Consider the following 16,416-nt stretch of genomic DNA (forward strand, 5'->3'; position numbering starts at 1 on the left):
AGAGGTTTTGTTTTGGGTTGGCATGTGTTCACTGTTCAGGAAGACAGTCAGGAGTTTTGACAAATTCAGCTGCCAAAGTTTAATGAGTGTCCGTTGAGCACATTCAAACTTTAATTTTTCCTTCTGCAGAGTCTTTTACCTTCCTTGGCTGGAACATTTTCACAAATGTGAAAGGTTTTCCCATAAATCAGTCTTTTCTGACAGCTTTCAAAGCCTCAATTGAGGCATGTAAATGTGAGATCTTCTCAGCAAAATGTTTACAGATATTTTCTTTTTAAAGGGAAAAAATAATTTGTGAGTTTTTCTTCTCTCAATCTTAGAAAGCAATGACATTTTTGTTGTTGCTGTTCAGACTGATTTCAGTCTGAGGCAGGCTGTTGATATGGAAAACCTTTTCACATTTCTCATTGTAGTAAGTGTCTGAGTTTGGATTCTGTACAAAAACATGGAAAACCTCTGGGAAATATATTTAAATTTTTCCAACAAGTAATACACCTTTCGGGGCAATTTCAACACTTTTAGTTTTGCTTTGGTTAAAAGATTTTATAATTTGTTTTGATTGTGGATCCTCTCATACGTATTTGAAATATTTAGTGGAAAATCATCCTGTAATCTTCATTTGGAGGAATAAAATTATTCAATTGTTTTGGACTATGTCAAGGAGATTAGCACATTTAAAAACTGATAGTTGTGTACACATTGCGCTGAACAGTATTTCAATATAATACCAAAGCAAAACAAGAATCAATACAATTTTTCTCTCATCAAGACAAAAAAATTCAGATTAGTCATTGTGAAATATTTAATTTTGAAATTATTGCCTAAACTGTTTGTCTGGCCCAGTAAAAAATGTTTTTGCTCCAAAGGAAATTTTATATTTTGATGAGGGAAGAGTTAAGATTCAAGAAAGTGCTGGTGACTGCAAACCCTGGAAGCAAACAGGGGAGGGGGTGGATGCTATCAACCTGTCACTGGCTCTGGATGCTGTGTTTCTCCTGGAAGCTTGGACTCAGCACTGTCAGGGAAGTTCTTGGTTTGTCCTGCTGAAATGCAGAGCTTTCAGGCCTCGCTCCCTCTTCATGCCAGTGGAAAAACTTTGGTTAGTTTCAATGGGCATGAGCTGGATCCTGAAAACTACTGTCACTTCTCACTGCTGAGAGGAAAACCACGTGCCCATGAGATTCTCCAAAACCTGGTCTGCAATAAAAAAACCCAATCTGTTCCAGCATGTTGAGAAGCACTCTGCCAAGTGATGTGACTAATTTGTATTGTAAAGATGTGCCATGAACACCTCACTTTTGTCACAGCTAAAGGTCATCACCTAACCCATGAATACCTTTTCCATTCTGATAATTACCACAGCATGTCTCTGTCCATTTGGGCTTGACCCAGAATAGATGTACCATTTGCTCAGAGAACTCTTAATAAGCTTGGAAACTGTCATTTACCAGTCTGGTAGATAATTCTATAAAAGAAGGAAATTCTCTACTGGAGATAATAATGAAGTAACTCTATAATTTAGCACAGTGTAACAACTGGACTTATGGATGCCTCCATGATGGGACTGTATGCATTGTATTCCCAAGTGCTGCCATATCTAACTCATAAATGGAAGGTTGTAAATCCTGTTGAATCCATAATATCCAGAGAATATTTCAGTCTTCCACAGAAAGTTTTCCAAAAGAGTGGATAGAGAAAACCCGTCATAGAATGCTTTCTGCCTCAGAGGGTAAAGCATTCAAATGGAAGTAGAGGTAGAAATATTTGAAAGCAGAGAAAGATGTTGGACCACAGCCTACATTGAACCCAAAATTTCTGTCTCAGGATGAAACAAACAACAATTTCCAGCCTTTATTGGATGATTCCTAAATGCTTCTGTGCTGTAACAATATTGCATCCAGTCAAGATTTTGATATGCAAAGTCAGTGGTTTCATTATCAGTCACATCTTGGACTGGAAAAGTTCTATGAACCATAGGTCCTGCATTTAGCATCATGATGGATGTGACAAAGACAACACTATCTGGACTAGGAAGAAATGCTGTTACTGTTATTTTTGGCAATAGAGACTTATTTCTTACATGACAAATACAAGGAAAGGTTCCCATCCATATTCATTCTCATTTGCTGGAGCTGTTCCACCTGGAGATGATTGATCATCACATGAATGCCATGTGATAACTGCATACCTACATCAGTGAAATCCACGTGTAAGAGGTGCCTAATGTAAGCTCTCTTGTATTTTAACTCTGACAGCAAATATTTTTACATTTCCCCTAATACACAACAGTAGGTCTTTCTTTCATACCATTCCATGCAATTCTGAAACCTAAGGATAACTTTTTTTTATCTTTTTCTAGGGTGGAAGCAGCTTTACTGTTGCCTGACCAATGGGGAAGGTGATTTTGTTGAAATATGCAGAAATTTGTACCAGCCCCAGAAACTCTGAATTCTCTCCCTAGAGGGGACAGTTACATTGCAGGCAGCCCAGCAGAGCTGACACAGCTGTTGTCTCCAGACACAGCTTCTAGACTCCCTGTTCAAATGATGTTTAAGTGACAAGGCACAAGAAGCTTGTCAGACAAGCATAACTCATATTTTTGGGCAATACTGTACTTCTTTCGACAAGGAATGACCCAGGTGTGTTTTGTAAGAGAAAAAAATTACAAGAGCATGTCAGCTTTTAAACTTCATGAAATTACAACAGGGACTATGACCTGAAAGACTCCCCTGTGTTTTTCCAGAACTGCCACTGATGGGATTTCATATGACTTCATATGAGGTCCATTTCACAAGCCAGTGGTGTGGACTTTCCAGCTTGTCTTCCTTCACTTTGCAGATTTGCTTTTATTTTTATTTTTTTTCTCTATCTTTTAGTTTTTAATTTTTCAGCTTTCACAAGGAAAGAGTAAGTCTCAGGGTCAGAGTGATGGTGTTAAGCCTAAGGAGCAGCATTGCAAGAGAGAAAGAGTACAGAAGCACACAATAAAATCAGAAGCATTTGTAATCAAAATTGTAAGTGAACTTAAAAATATGAAATAACAATTTCCCTCTTACCAGCTCAAGGGTTCTATATTATTAATCCCAGCAGCCTGAGCAGAATGAACTCTGCACTCTACTTATTAGCAGAGGAAAATAAGATAAAAAATGAAAATGAAAAATTATATTATTTTCCACTAAACATACTGATGTGGTAGTGTTGTTAGAAAATTCATATTTATTCATTCCTCTCCCTTATTCCATTAACTCAAAAATCCCGGGGATGTCACCACCCAATGACACTCACTCTCCTTTGAAACCTTGCCCAAATGCACACATCAAAACCACTGTCCAATCCAAGGAGCCACACAATGCCTGCTTTATTTTCTCCTGCCATGTCACTGGATGAGGTACTGAGTTCTGCTGCCTGTCCAGAGCTGCTGTAGATGCTGCAGTGGGCTGTGAAACAGCTGCTGTGTTGCAGACCAGGAATGACAGCTTATCAGGAGGGAGTTAACGTGATTCCTCTCTCTGTAATTTGTAAAGTGCTTTGGGGTTCCGCTCAGTGAAGTCTGCTCTCTGAATGTGTTATTGCTACATCTGAAAGGTTACACAGCGGAGCACTGCAGGGTCCCAGTGCTTCTGATAATTCTGATGCTTTTCGGGGAAGGACTGTGAACTCCTGGCTATGTCTAAAGATTGGAAACGGGGGGAAATGGGTCATTTGGCTGATGCCCCAGTGATGGAAGGGTGGGGAAGGTGCACACAGGCTATAGGGTTCCCTAAGAATAAAATGAGAGATTTGTTTGCTCAGGAGGAGAAAGGAGACAGCTCTGGTTTATTGAAGGTTAGAGCCACGATTCATCCTGAATCTTCATGGGTGCCATCTCTGCCTCTGCTGAGCAGCCCTGACTCATAATCATCTCCCCCTGACGCAGTCCCCATTCCTCCCCCCAGTCCAAATTGGGAAGGGCCTGAGAATTTGTCTCGCTCCAGCCCTCACCAGGGCCACGAGTGTCAGCTGCTCTGTCTGATGACTGGTGCACTGATTATGCACCTATCCAGACACATGGAAACTCCACAGGGAAAAGCTCCCCAATACACACACATTTGTAATCTCTTGTGAATAGAGTCCTAAGTGCCCATTAACTATTGCTCAATTACACGGGAACTCTGCAGAAGTAAATATGGCATGCACATGAATATCAATTAACGCCATTATGATCAGTGTGGTCTTGAGTCAGGAGGGAAATGTGCATAATCTTGACAGAATTACGAAGACACGCTTTATTTTACTCGTGTGGATTGGAATAGTATGTTAAGCTAATAAAAGCTTTTGCATTTATAAAAATAGTTTAACAAGCCCAGAATAGTTTTGAATCATATCCGCCTCTGATTTCAGTTGTTAAAGTCAGCTTTGAAGATCTTTTTTAACAGGCAGAGGGAAAAACCTCTACTGCTCAGCCTGTAATTTCTCAGTTCCCCTTTCCTCCTTCAAATGTCCAGCATTCATACAATCTTATCCTACTTAACATACCATAGGTACAACCAGACATCGGATACTTGCACCAAAAAGGTTGATAGATGAAAGACAAATGTAGACCAGCAGACTGGCAAACCATTTCAGCTGAAAGCAAGGGAGCATCTGCACTGGGGTATGAATCCTCCAAACCACCTACTCTCAGACCAGGGGTAAACCCCAGGTTGATGCCAACGCCTCTAACATAAGTGAAAGGCGTAAAAGATCTGCACTACATAACAATGAAGGCTTCATAAGGGATGTCTTTAGTGTCATGGATCTTTGCCTCTGGAGAAGAAGGGCAAATGATATACAAGGTCATCAGGAGCAGGTTGGTTTCAGAAGCTCTTGTGGGACTACCCCAATGGTTTTGGCCTCATTTTCACCCTGATAGGTAACTTTCAGTGCAGTATTTCAAACTTTCTATATAATTTTCTCTTGCTGAGCCAAAGCTATCCTGGCATCCTCTCCCAGGTGCTATTGAATTTTGGAAACCAGTTGTCTCGTAGAGACTGTTCAGGCAAAAATGTGGTGTCCTGTGTGTCTTCTCTCATAAGCTGTTGTCCAAGGAACCTGAGAACAACTTCGGCAACATACAGTGCTTATTGTCTGAAATGCATTCAATCAGGTTTAAAACTCATGTTAAGATTTCCATTATTTTGAAATGTTACCTCATGGGCTGTGTGGTTTTTCAGCACACAGGCTGTATCCTTAGGGGTAAACTGCAGATGCCCACTGAAGGCCAGGTATTGACCCTGTTATTTGATGTCTGGGCATGGCTTTGGAGTCCTTATTGATGGACCTGGATGAGTTTGCTGAGGGGATGAGAGTCACTCTCCAGTTTGCTTTATTTACTGTGATGTAGCCATAATCCATATCTATACTCTTACACTGAAGAAAAGCAGGGCAGGCATTCAAGCACTTTCCTGATGTGGTCCACACCTATTAATTATTAGCAAAGTTTTCATATAGTTATTTTAATTTTTATCTTGTTGAGGGAAGAGCTGGAAGATTTTAAACCTGTAGGTACATTTATAATATCTACCAATTTTCAGCAATGCATATGGTTGTATCTACAGATAAAAAGAAAGCTATATAGTTCAGCAAATACAGTAAAAAAAGGAAACATGAGTAAGTAAATATTATGAAATCTGAACAAATGTCAGCTGGCCAAAAGAATGAAGTAAGGCTGTATGAGATGGAATACTGAGGAACAGTTATTTCAGCCCAAACCTCAGTCTGTGTTTGCAGAAGTACATTTTTGTATAAAGTTAATAGAGTAGGACTCGTCCATTGATATCCATTGGGAGGCAATGTGCTTTCTGTCCTTTGTTAGGGTTGTACCACAGACAGCACTATGCCAAGTACTGAGTCTTCAGCACAGACTTTTCAGGATAAATATTAGCCAAGGACTGTACTCAGATTTCTCTGCTGAATTGGGACCTCATTTTCTGAAAACTGAAACCTCTCAGTAGCAATTTTTAACAAGCTTGTATGGTCCCATTCTGTCCCATTAAGTGCCCAGCAGAACCATTGGGGTCTATCACTAGCTGCCACCTGAGAAAGGGATGAACCCAAGATACTGAGAACATCTTGTAAGTCAGTGCAGTGTCTTGGTTGTCACTGATTTTACCTGGCTTTGGGGTTAAACCATTCAGACCTTTATCCTCATTTACCTGATCAATAAAGCATTCATAACATCCCCCTTGCAGGAATGGGTTAAATTTAATTAGTTAATATTGAAAAGCACTCTGGAGATGAAAAGTGCTTTGCTATGTAAGTGCTGACCATTAGCCATTATTAGGTCCTCTCTTATTTTTCATACATTAGCCCAACTAAAAGGCAACTCAAAAAGTTTTTCATTACATGGAGGGCTTTGCCAATTTAAACCAACTGATTTAAAGTACATTTAACAAGTTGGATTGGTATATTTTTAATAGCCTATAAGCAGGTTTGTGGCAAAAGGGGCAGAAAGTTAATTTCTGTCCCCGCTTCTTTAAATTAATAGGACGTAATTTGTAGTAAAGGACAAAGTTTCCAAGGGAAATCATTGTGTTGGCAAGGCTGGTTAAATAAAGCGTCCTACAGGACTAGGTAATAAATAAAAACCCTGCCTTCACAAGGCTTTGTCATTGTCTGGAAAGCAGAGAGAGAGAGACTAAAATAATTAAAGGTGCTTATTCTAGTGTAGTAGCTCAGTAAATGAAGTATGCTTGGATTTTCCCTTCACAGGAGCTAAATCTGTGACCTTCTGTACCAGAGGAAAGAGTCCTTTGTGTTCTGAACTCTAATAGCCTTACCATGGTTTCATTTCTACCAGGGTCCATGAAACACTTGTTATATTTATTTTCATTACTTTCATTCTTTCTCTCTCGCAATGAGGCATTAGTTCAGTCTTTAAGGAAAGAGTAGATTGCTTTTGGTTTTTTTTACCTTGATGGGTTGTATGCCTTTATGTCTTTGGTTTATCTCCTGTGTTTCAGAATGTTTCTTTTACCTTGTGGAATACTGTTAGAAGTCTCTGTACAAAAGCAAAAGCTGTGGTTGCTATAGCAATAACCAATCTGATGAAGCTGTGACCTAAATCATGACTGAGAAAAATAGTACCTTTTCTGTATCACTGCAGTCACTGCTTCCTTGGATTATGTTACCGTTATGCAGGATTTATTACCTAAAATGAACTCTTTGACTCCAGGATACAAGAAAAAGTAAAATGATATTTCTATAGCTATAGAGTTGGGGAGGGACAAGAACAACTTATATCTGGTTAAATTTATAGGTGAAAAGGTGCTCTGCTCTTGCTAGCACGCATGTAGCTAGACCTTTGTGCAGTATAATCTATTTCTTGAAAATCTAGGGGGCTTTGACAACTGGAAGATACTTAAATCAACATAATGTACAGCTCAGATTTATTGAGCGTTGCAGAATCCAGAACTTGATCAGCTTCCTGAAGTCTTTCCTACTGCTATGACGTATACTTAGTTGGAAATCAGGGAAACATTCTCTGGGAACAGTTGCTTCCTCACTGAAAATTTCGTGAGGGAATTGGTGCAGGTATCCAAAGACCATTACCTAAAATGCAAAATTTTTGGTTCTTATTTGGCTATGACCATCAATGACCCCTCACTAGTAGGAGCTACAGATGAGGCTTTTTCTGCACGTACAACTGACAAGGGTGTGTAACATGGAAACTAATGTTATGGAAGATGGTGCGCAGTGGGATTTATTCTATTATGTTTCTGAAAATCAGGGTTTAAATCTATGCTTATCATCCAGGCTCCTCTATAGTCAATGGAGGGCAGAGGTATATATTTTTTTCCTCTCCTAAAAAAGGCATATGGGATAGATGGGGAGAAAATTTGGAAGAACATCTCTGTCTCTGGACTACAGAGGGAGCATGGAGAGCCTGCTATGAGCAAACACCTGACTTTTAGATGGCTGTAGTTACATGAGCTGAACTCCATTAAGCAGGAAATTAGTATGGATAATCATTGTTGTTATGATGATGTGGTCAGATCTTCAGCTTTAACAGCAGTAGGTTGCCCTGAGCTCTACAAGAAGCTGTGATCTACAAGAAGGTTTGAGAAAAGGCAATATCAAAATTACTTGTATTGCAGAGGATGAGGAGTAGGAAGTTCACAGAGACAACTAAACCATCTTCACTGGGACAGCAGAAGTAGGTTGTTGATTGTGACTGCATCTGTCTGACAAATATTTAATAAAGAGGTACTTGTGCTGTACTATTCTTCCTGCTAGTCCCTCACCCATCCTTCTGCTATAAACCCAAGTGGATATACCCTAAGGATCAAGAGACAATCAAATGTGTTTGAGGATGCTCTTTGGGAAATCAAAGTTGCTGTCTTTGTTGTCAGAGATTTGGAGTGGAGATGCACAAGCAGTGAAGAGGCCTGGCTGCTGAACTTATTGGAGAGATCTAAAATTACCCATTTCTTATGGCCACCTGGTCTCTTCAACATCTGCTGTGTGCTTGGCTCAGAGGCTGCCTGTTTTCTGAAATCACACCACACATGACATGTTGTGTTAGAAGTAATGTGACACAGCAGTGACATTTAAAGGGACACAAACCAGGCTGTCGTCTCTTCTAGAATGCATGCTCTGGAGTTTCTGCAGTTTCAGTTGGTTGCAAAATACAAATGAGACCATTTGTGACCATTTTCAATCATCTTGAGGTAGACAATCATGGACAATCCTTCATTTCATGTGTGGTCATGTAAAAACAGGTGTTACTTGTAATGCCAGGACTTAGGAATCCCTTTAATTTTGCAAAAGCTCTTTTACATCCTCAGCACTTGTGTTTGATGGGTGATGGTGTGCTTATGAACTGAAAATTATATGGCTGTTGGCCAATATGCAATATGATAAAATATTACAGTGTGGAGACAATATTTCACATCTAAAGAAGCTGAGAACTGACTCTTGCTGGAAATAGCACCCACATACAGCCCTAGCTGGGAATGATAATCCAAGTGACAAAATAAAAAAGGCCAGGGGTGAAGCACCATTAGGTTGAACTGCAGGAGCAATACTAACCATATCCTGGGCTGCATCCAAAGCAGCATGGGCAGCAGGTCGAGGGATTCTGCCCCTCTACTCTACTCTGATGAGATCCCAGCAGGAGTGTTGCACCCAGCTCTGGGGTCCCCAGTGCAGGAAGGACATGAATCTGTTGGAGCGAGTCAAAGGAGGGCCACCAAGATGATAAGAGGGATGGAGCACCTCTCCTATGAGGAAAAGCTGAAAGAATTGGATGGGGGTCTAGTGGAAAGTGTCCCTGCCCATGGCAGGGGTTTGGAACTAGATGATCTTTGAGCCATCCTATGATTCTATGATACTAATGCCAAAATGTTCAGTTCCTCCAGTGGCTGGTTGTGGCACTGTGGTCTTTGTGTGCCTTTTGACTGCTTCTTCAAGAGTCCTTTTAAAGCAGATGCTCCTCATAATCCCTTGGTTAGGTTTCAATATTTTACTTTATATGGCCCCCTTCTTCCCTCTCCACCTTGCCTGCCTATGGCAATGGACAAAAACTGTGCCTGTGTGTGTCACACGAAAAAAGAATCAGGAACATCAGCAGTATTTTAGGTCCCTGGAAAAACAGGGGCTTATTAAGAAGATTGTCCATTCGATCCTTGAGAGTATGTTTTTGTTATAGCTGGATCTGTTTGAAAAATTTGTGTGTCGCTGAGATGAGGGTTTTTCTGGTTGTAAAACCTGCCCAATAACATTTTTAAAAGTAGCTTCAACCTCCATCTGGGACCCCTGTTCAGTTTAAATCAGCTAATGTGTAGCCATTTCAAACCACCATCTGACCTTCCCTTTGCTTCCTTCTTGCATTACTTCTTTTTTCTCCCTTGTGAAGACATTATTTTAAAAGCATTTTGTAGTATTTTAAAGTATTAAATATTTTAAAAGTATTTAAAAGTATTCCTAACCCACAGTCCACTTTGATGGCATTTGGAGGGAGCCTGAGATTACAAATCCTCACAGCTTTTCTAATCCACCTGCTTCGTTCTACTGCATTAATATTCTCCCTTCCTAGAGCAGAGCAAATAGATGCAGAGATTCACTTGGTCTTGTGTTCATCATCCCCTTTGGAGATCCTTAATAGTCAAATATTCATATGCACGAATATAGGATGAGATGCCTTCTTCCAAGAGCTGAGACTCTCCATTTCTATCCACTGTCTGTTAGAAACTGAATTTCCTTCACTGCTCAACCTCTTTCTTTATATTGTGGCTGCAATACGCCATTTCAGAAGTGTCATCACCTTTATCTTTTTACATTCTGATGTAGTCTGTAATCAACACTAGCTTCAGCGACTCTCATTACTAGCTCTTGAAGTGATTCTTCAGACTCAGCAAGAACAACATCATCATCAGATTACAGCATCTGCTTCCTCCAATTTCAGCCCTGCCACTGTAGCCAACAACAACGACACACATTTGCATTTCAGTGCACAGACAGAGCTGATGCTGTGCCACCGTGCAGTCCTGACGGACTTTCTTCCTGCCCGTCAACCACTGTGCAGTGTCCTTTGTTGAATCTTTCTTTTCACTCGTGTCTGGTCACGTACAGCACAATAAATTACATAAACCTATAAGAAAGCCCTCACAGATAATGAGAGCTGCATGTAGCATTCAACTGCTTCTTTCTGTTCTACAGCACAGGTCTTTTTGCACTAGTTTTTCCTGCGATATTTTTCCCCCCAGCGTTATTCTAAAAGCTGGTTTAAATCATTGTCATGAGTAAACTAGCCTGTGTTTTGTTCTTCCTGTGCTCAATTTTGCTTTCCAATTTTTCAGCCCCTTTCTCCAAGCACTAAGCCCATTTTTTCTCTGTGTGTTTGAATAGCAAGTGGAATTATTTGGCAATGTGCACATCCTCTCAGACTCCCCTTCTCTGAGCACAGAATGAGTTTAGAGTCTCTCATTAAGTCCCTTAGCCCCTGCCCTGTTTTTTCATAGAAGTTTGCAGATCTTACGGGAAATCTTGATACCAATCTAGCATTAGAGTGTTCTCTTCAGGTACACAAAGCAGGCAGGCATGAGAATGTTTGAAGCGTGTAATGATGGCTATTTGAGTTAAAGACCCCTCTGTCTTCCTGAATGATTAATTCAGATAAAAGATAAGAGGTTCTGATGCTGAAATCATACTCTGATACATGAGGAGATGTAATCCAGCCTTTTCGTTTATTTGTTTGATAATAACAAACACGCTGATTTAATTTCCTTTATCTCTGCAGCACTAAACAGGAAAGAACCTTCATAAAACAGTGAAGAGGATTTACAAGCCTCGAATGCAGGGTCCAGTACAGAGCCTAAGATGTCCATCCTGCTGCCACTCTCAGTGTGTGCATTCCAGCTTTACTGTGTCTTGCAGGGTCAGCTATTCCTCCTGCAGGTAAATGGGCTCACCTGAGATTCACAGGTGGATGGGGAGAATGCTCTCCACATCCCTATCTTGTTGCACCCTCTTGTAGAGACTTGTGGGTTTAATGCTGTTAGGGAAGAAGGGTTGCCTAGTCTTAAGCATACAAGCTGAAATTCTCTTCTGTATGTGTATGGAGAGCCTAGAAAAATAATGTGTTAGCAGAGTTTCACTGATCTGGAGAAAAAAAAACCCAACCGAACTAAAACACTTAGAGGCCAAGTTTGAGAACCTCAGTGCTTGTTCAAGAATAGGTACATCCATCCTTTGTGACACTTCTGTGAGGGAGATGAAGCATTTCAAAGCTCGGTAAATTAGATAACTCAGGACAACATGGAATATTGGTTCATGATTTTGAGGTTCATAACCAAGCAGGATGGTTATGAATTTATTAATTTTTTCAAACAGAGCTTTAGAATTCCTCCAAGGCTGCCAGAGGAATTGCTACAAGCACTTTCAGTTCCAGCTGATGTGGTTGAAGACCTTTTCTTGCAGAAATCAAATTATTAAATCCTTCAGCTTCTCATGTGGGGAGCCCACTAGGAGCACCCAGTCTCACTTCTCATGCAATGCAAGTTGATGACTTTTGACGGGGTCCATTTTCAAGTTTCTTTCATTCTTTTTAAACCATTTCATTTTCTATTGAGACACTGAAAAATTCAAACCTAACTGAATATTTCTTTTAATTTGCTTGGATTTTTCAGTTGTTTTTTTTCTTATTTCCAGAGGTTGCAATATTTGAAGCTTCCATTATAGTGAAATTCTGTCATGTCAGTTGAGCTCTTGTGAAATCAAAATACTAAACTAAAGTAAATTTTTTATGATTGGACAATGAATGCTATTGCTTTTTGCATCTTCACATGCCCAGCCAAATTATGAGCAAAGTTAAGCCATCCTGCAGCTTAACTCCCAGAAAAAAATGGGAAAAGATTCAGAATACAGGTACTTAAGGTCTAGCTTTTTACCTTTTTAGTAAGTTTGTATTAAAGGCTGACAGTTAGTGCTTCCAAGTGCAGCTCTGGTTCATTCCCAGCAGAAAAGTATGCTAGAGGCATATCGGCACAAGTGTTAATAAAGTATAATAAATCCTCACTACGTGGGAGTAGTATTGCAGGGAAGGCATTGATAGAGAGTGTTAGGTCACTTACAAGGGCTGGCTGGGATCCACGTGCTCACCTGTCATCTCTGGACGACAGCTAAGAAATAGGTACCAAAATTTTACACAAAGAACTTTAACATTTTTCAACATACTTCTGAATATGAGCATCGACTCTTTATACATCATTCCAAATATTCTTTTCATGTAAACACTGCTTTATTTAGCAATATTTGTAAGAAGCAAATTTACCTATCAGTAAAACACGTATAAATAAAAACACTAATCCCCAAATAAACAAACAACAGCAAGAACAACAAACCAACAAAACACCAATCAAACAACCCCCCCCAAAAAAAATAAAAACAACACCACCAAAAAACCAAACCACATAAAAGTAGGAAGAAGAAATAATACAGGCAGGTGACTGAAAGGAGAAATTCTCATATGCAGCAACATGCAGAACAAACTTTGGCTACAAGGTGAGGACACCTGAAGATTTTGGCCTTCAGTCCATCTTCTTCTGACATTCTGCTACTCTAAGACCCGTGCCTGAATGCAATATCCAAAAAAACCTCGAGCTTCCATTGGCTGTATTTTACATCAAAAGAAATATCAAAGAGCTTTTTGCAGTATTTCTGTCCTGATTCAGGTGGTTCCAGGAGATTTCAGTGAGGTTTAGATAAGCAACCTGAAAAAAATGTAACTATAAATATCTATTGTTTACCCATGTATCTAACAATATCAGGCTTATTAGAAAATGACCTTGGGGTTTGCTGCAAACCATTACTGTCTTTTAGTCAGTCTTATGGGGTATGTTACCTTCCCAGGGCTAGAATCAATGTTATTGGAGGCTAAATTCCTGAAAAGCATTGCAGTCACACTGAAAAGAAGAACATAATGTGAGCAAATTCATGAAAAAATCCCTGTCCTCAACAGCTTAACAAGGGAGTGTGGTATTCACATGTGGAGCTAAACCAGTACAAGGTGACAAGGAAAGGTGAGTCCTTTGTGTTGGGTTAATAGCAGCAAATCTTCGGTGATCTCTTGGTCACACTCAGAACTTTAGACTTCCTCTCTGAGATACACTGCCCTTGCTTTTCTAGGCTCTGCCTCTAGGTTCATTCCACTGCAGCAAATTAGGTTATACTGGCACAGGATTAAAAGGATGAAAAAGAAAATCAACCAGCTTTTTTGCACAGTTGCAAGTGAAGAACAGGATGTCATAAAGGGAAATAAAATTACTGGTCTTAAAGCCGAATATAAAGTGTAAATATGATGAATTAGAAATTCTTCTGTTTTAGAGTCCAACAAGAAATGTACAGCTGTAAATTCTTTGTCAACTCATATCAATATTTCATATTACCAGCTGATAACAATTTAATTTCTATCTATGGCCAGAATTAAATGTATTGATACAGAGTTGAGCAGAAAGTCTAAAAATTTAAATTTGTATACCACTATGTTCAACAGAGTTGTAGTTACAGGCAGGGTGCATAGAAGGATGTAAAAGCAATTAAACACAAGGTTGTCAGTAGGCAGAGAATTAGAGAATTCTTTGCATGACAGGGACAAGAAGAGGAGGTCATTAAGGCACATGCTATTTATTTTAATATTGTTCATGATCTGTATTGTACTAAAATTATAAATAGGCTAAGTGTGAGTGACCCAGAACAGTTTGGCTTCTGTCCTAGCTGGATTTAATCGCAGTTCACGTTGTCCTCCTTCCTACTCATTTTCTGCCTTCAGCAGCAGCACTGCCAACATCTGAGATTTCTTTCTCTCCTGAGGCTTGCATCAAACCTTTTGCTTCAACATTTAGCATTCAGCTCTTGAAGGCATGTGTTTTCCATGACATGTGAGGTTTTTGGGGTGGTTAAGTAGCACCTTGTTTTGTCAAAAGATCCCCATGCCAATATATACAAAATTGTAGTGGTATAACTATCCTGGGACAGTGACTGCCTCACAAGGTAGTGTTTGGGCTACTTTTTGGAGATGAGCTAAATTATAACTTTGCCTAAGCTGCATAACCTAGGTCCCACTGTGAGTGACCAGCTGGAAGAAATAGTTATACCGAGCTAACAATATCTTTTTAAATTTACATGTTAGATTATGACAAAAAAATAATCCCATGTAGGCAAGACCTAGATTTTTATTCGTTAGGGCTGTGGAGAAAACATGACTCAAGTGAATTGCAAAGACTTAGATACCGGAAGGCAAATAAAAATAAACCCAGTTGCAGTATTATTATTTTTTTTCAAATTCATTATTTTTGTGCCAATCTCAAGGTTTTAGGGGCCTGAACTCTGAAATCGTGAAACCTCAGGGACAGCAGAAATATTGACTATAATTAGACAGCATAATCTTTGGGACAAGGGCTGCCTGCTTATATGTTCAGACAGAACTCAGCACCGGGGGCTGATAACCAGATACAGCTTTCTGGTCCTAGCACAGTGCAAACAAATATTTAATATTAATACAACACAGTCATCCCTCTCCTAGGTGCACATCTGCTCCATGCCCACAATCCCTGCCCATATCCCCTGTTCAGACTGAAGCACATACTCCCACAGTTTGGCTCCACCTTGACAGAAGCCCTTACCTTGGCTTTTTATGACTCTGTGTCATGCTGAACTCTTCGGGCCACAGACTGTCTGTGCTTTAGTGAGCCTGAGCAATGTACAGATGCCTTGACAGGTGTCTTTACACACACAGCCTGCTGTGGGCTTACATAGGAAGCTACAAGATAAAATGAATCATGTTAATTCTTCTGCAAGGGAAAGGGCAAAAAATCCAAATCTTGCCACCTGCCTGAATTTATCTTTTGTTATTTGCTATAGATGAATATTACCCTTGTGAAGATAGTTCAGGTAAAACCCTGCACATGCTGAAATCACAGTTAACCAGTTGATATGTGGCTTTAGAAGTGTCTTCAATGTCCCTTCCAAACCAAACCCATTCTATGATGTCACAGCCCTTGTCCCATGTTTCTGTAGTAATGAATTATTATACTGCTTCAGTGTAAGGAGCTGGATCCTTTTTCCCAGGATTCTATAAAAGCACCAGAAGATACAGAGTTTGATGGATATCACTTTTATGACAGATCTTGTGGAGCAGTGTTTCCTACTACAATCCTGTTAGATGCCCCGTATCAAACACTTCCTCCAAGAAATGCATATGGGCATTCCTAGGAGCCATGTACTTTGTTTCAGGACTACTTATTTAGAGAACAAAGTACACAACCACCCTTATGATCCTGGAGAAGAACCTAATGGGTTGCTGAGCTGAGGTAACTTTCCTCTAAGTGCTCTTCACTTACATGTGAGAGTGTCCGGGAAGTAAGTACCAAAACTGTACTCAAAAACTACTCCCTCCCTAAACAGAGATATTTCACAGCATTTGCCAAATGGAGGAAGTAATATTTTTAAGTGACTTCAGCCTGTGTGTAGTGGACAGATTGAGCAAAATTTTATCCCTTTTCGTGAGTCAGTAAAAACAAAAGTTAAAGGCAAAACATTTATTACAGTTCTCTATCAACATACAATCTTGTTGCAATTTGATCTAATAACAGTCTTTCAACCTCTTATTTTTATGATATACTCTTTACAAACATTAAAAGGTGCAAAGCTATCAATTCAGGTGGTTTAGTATTACAGTACTGCAGAACTGATCCCAATAATTCAAATCCATGTATTTTGTGCCAGACTGAGTGGGCATAAAGAACATTATGAACTGAATTGAAGCTTTGATGAACTCAGCACCTTTATCTCTTCTAGAACTCCCATGTTTTTCACTTATACTGAGAACCAACACAGCAGTCCCTCAGTAAAGTTTTGGAAAAGGAGTAAAACCTGGTCCATTAGAGAGCAAATGCAGGC

The sequence above is a fragment of the Neopelma chrysocephalum genome, unplaced genomic scaffold, assembly GCF_003984885.1.
Source record: "Neopelma chrysocephalum unplaced genomic scaffold, ASM398488v2 Primary Assembly neopelma1_72, whole genome shotgun sequence".
Taxonomy (NCBI): Eukaryota; Metazoa; Chordata; class Aves; order Passeriformes; family Pipridae; genus Neopelma; species Neopelma chrysocephalum.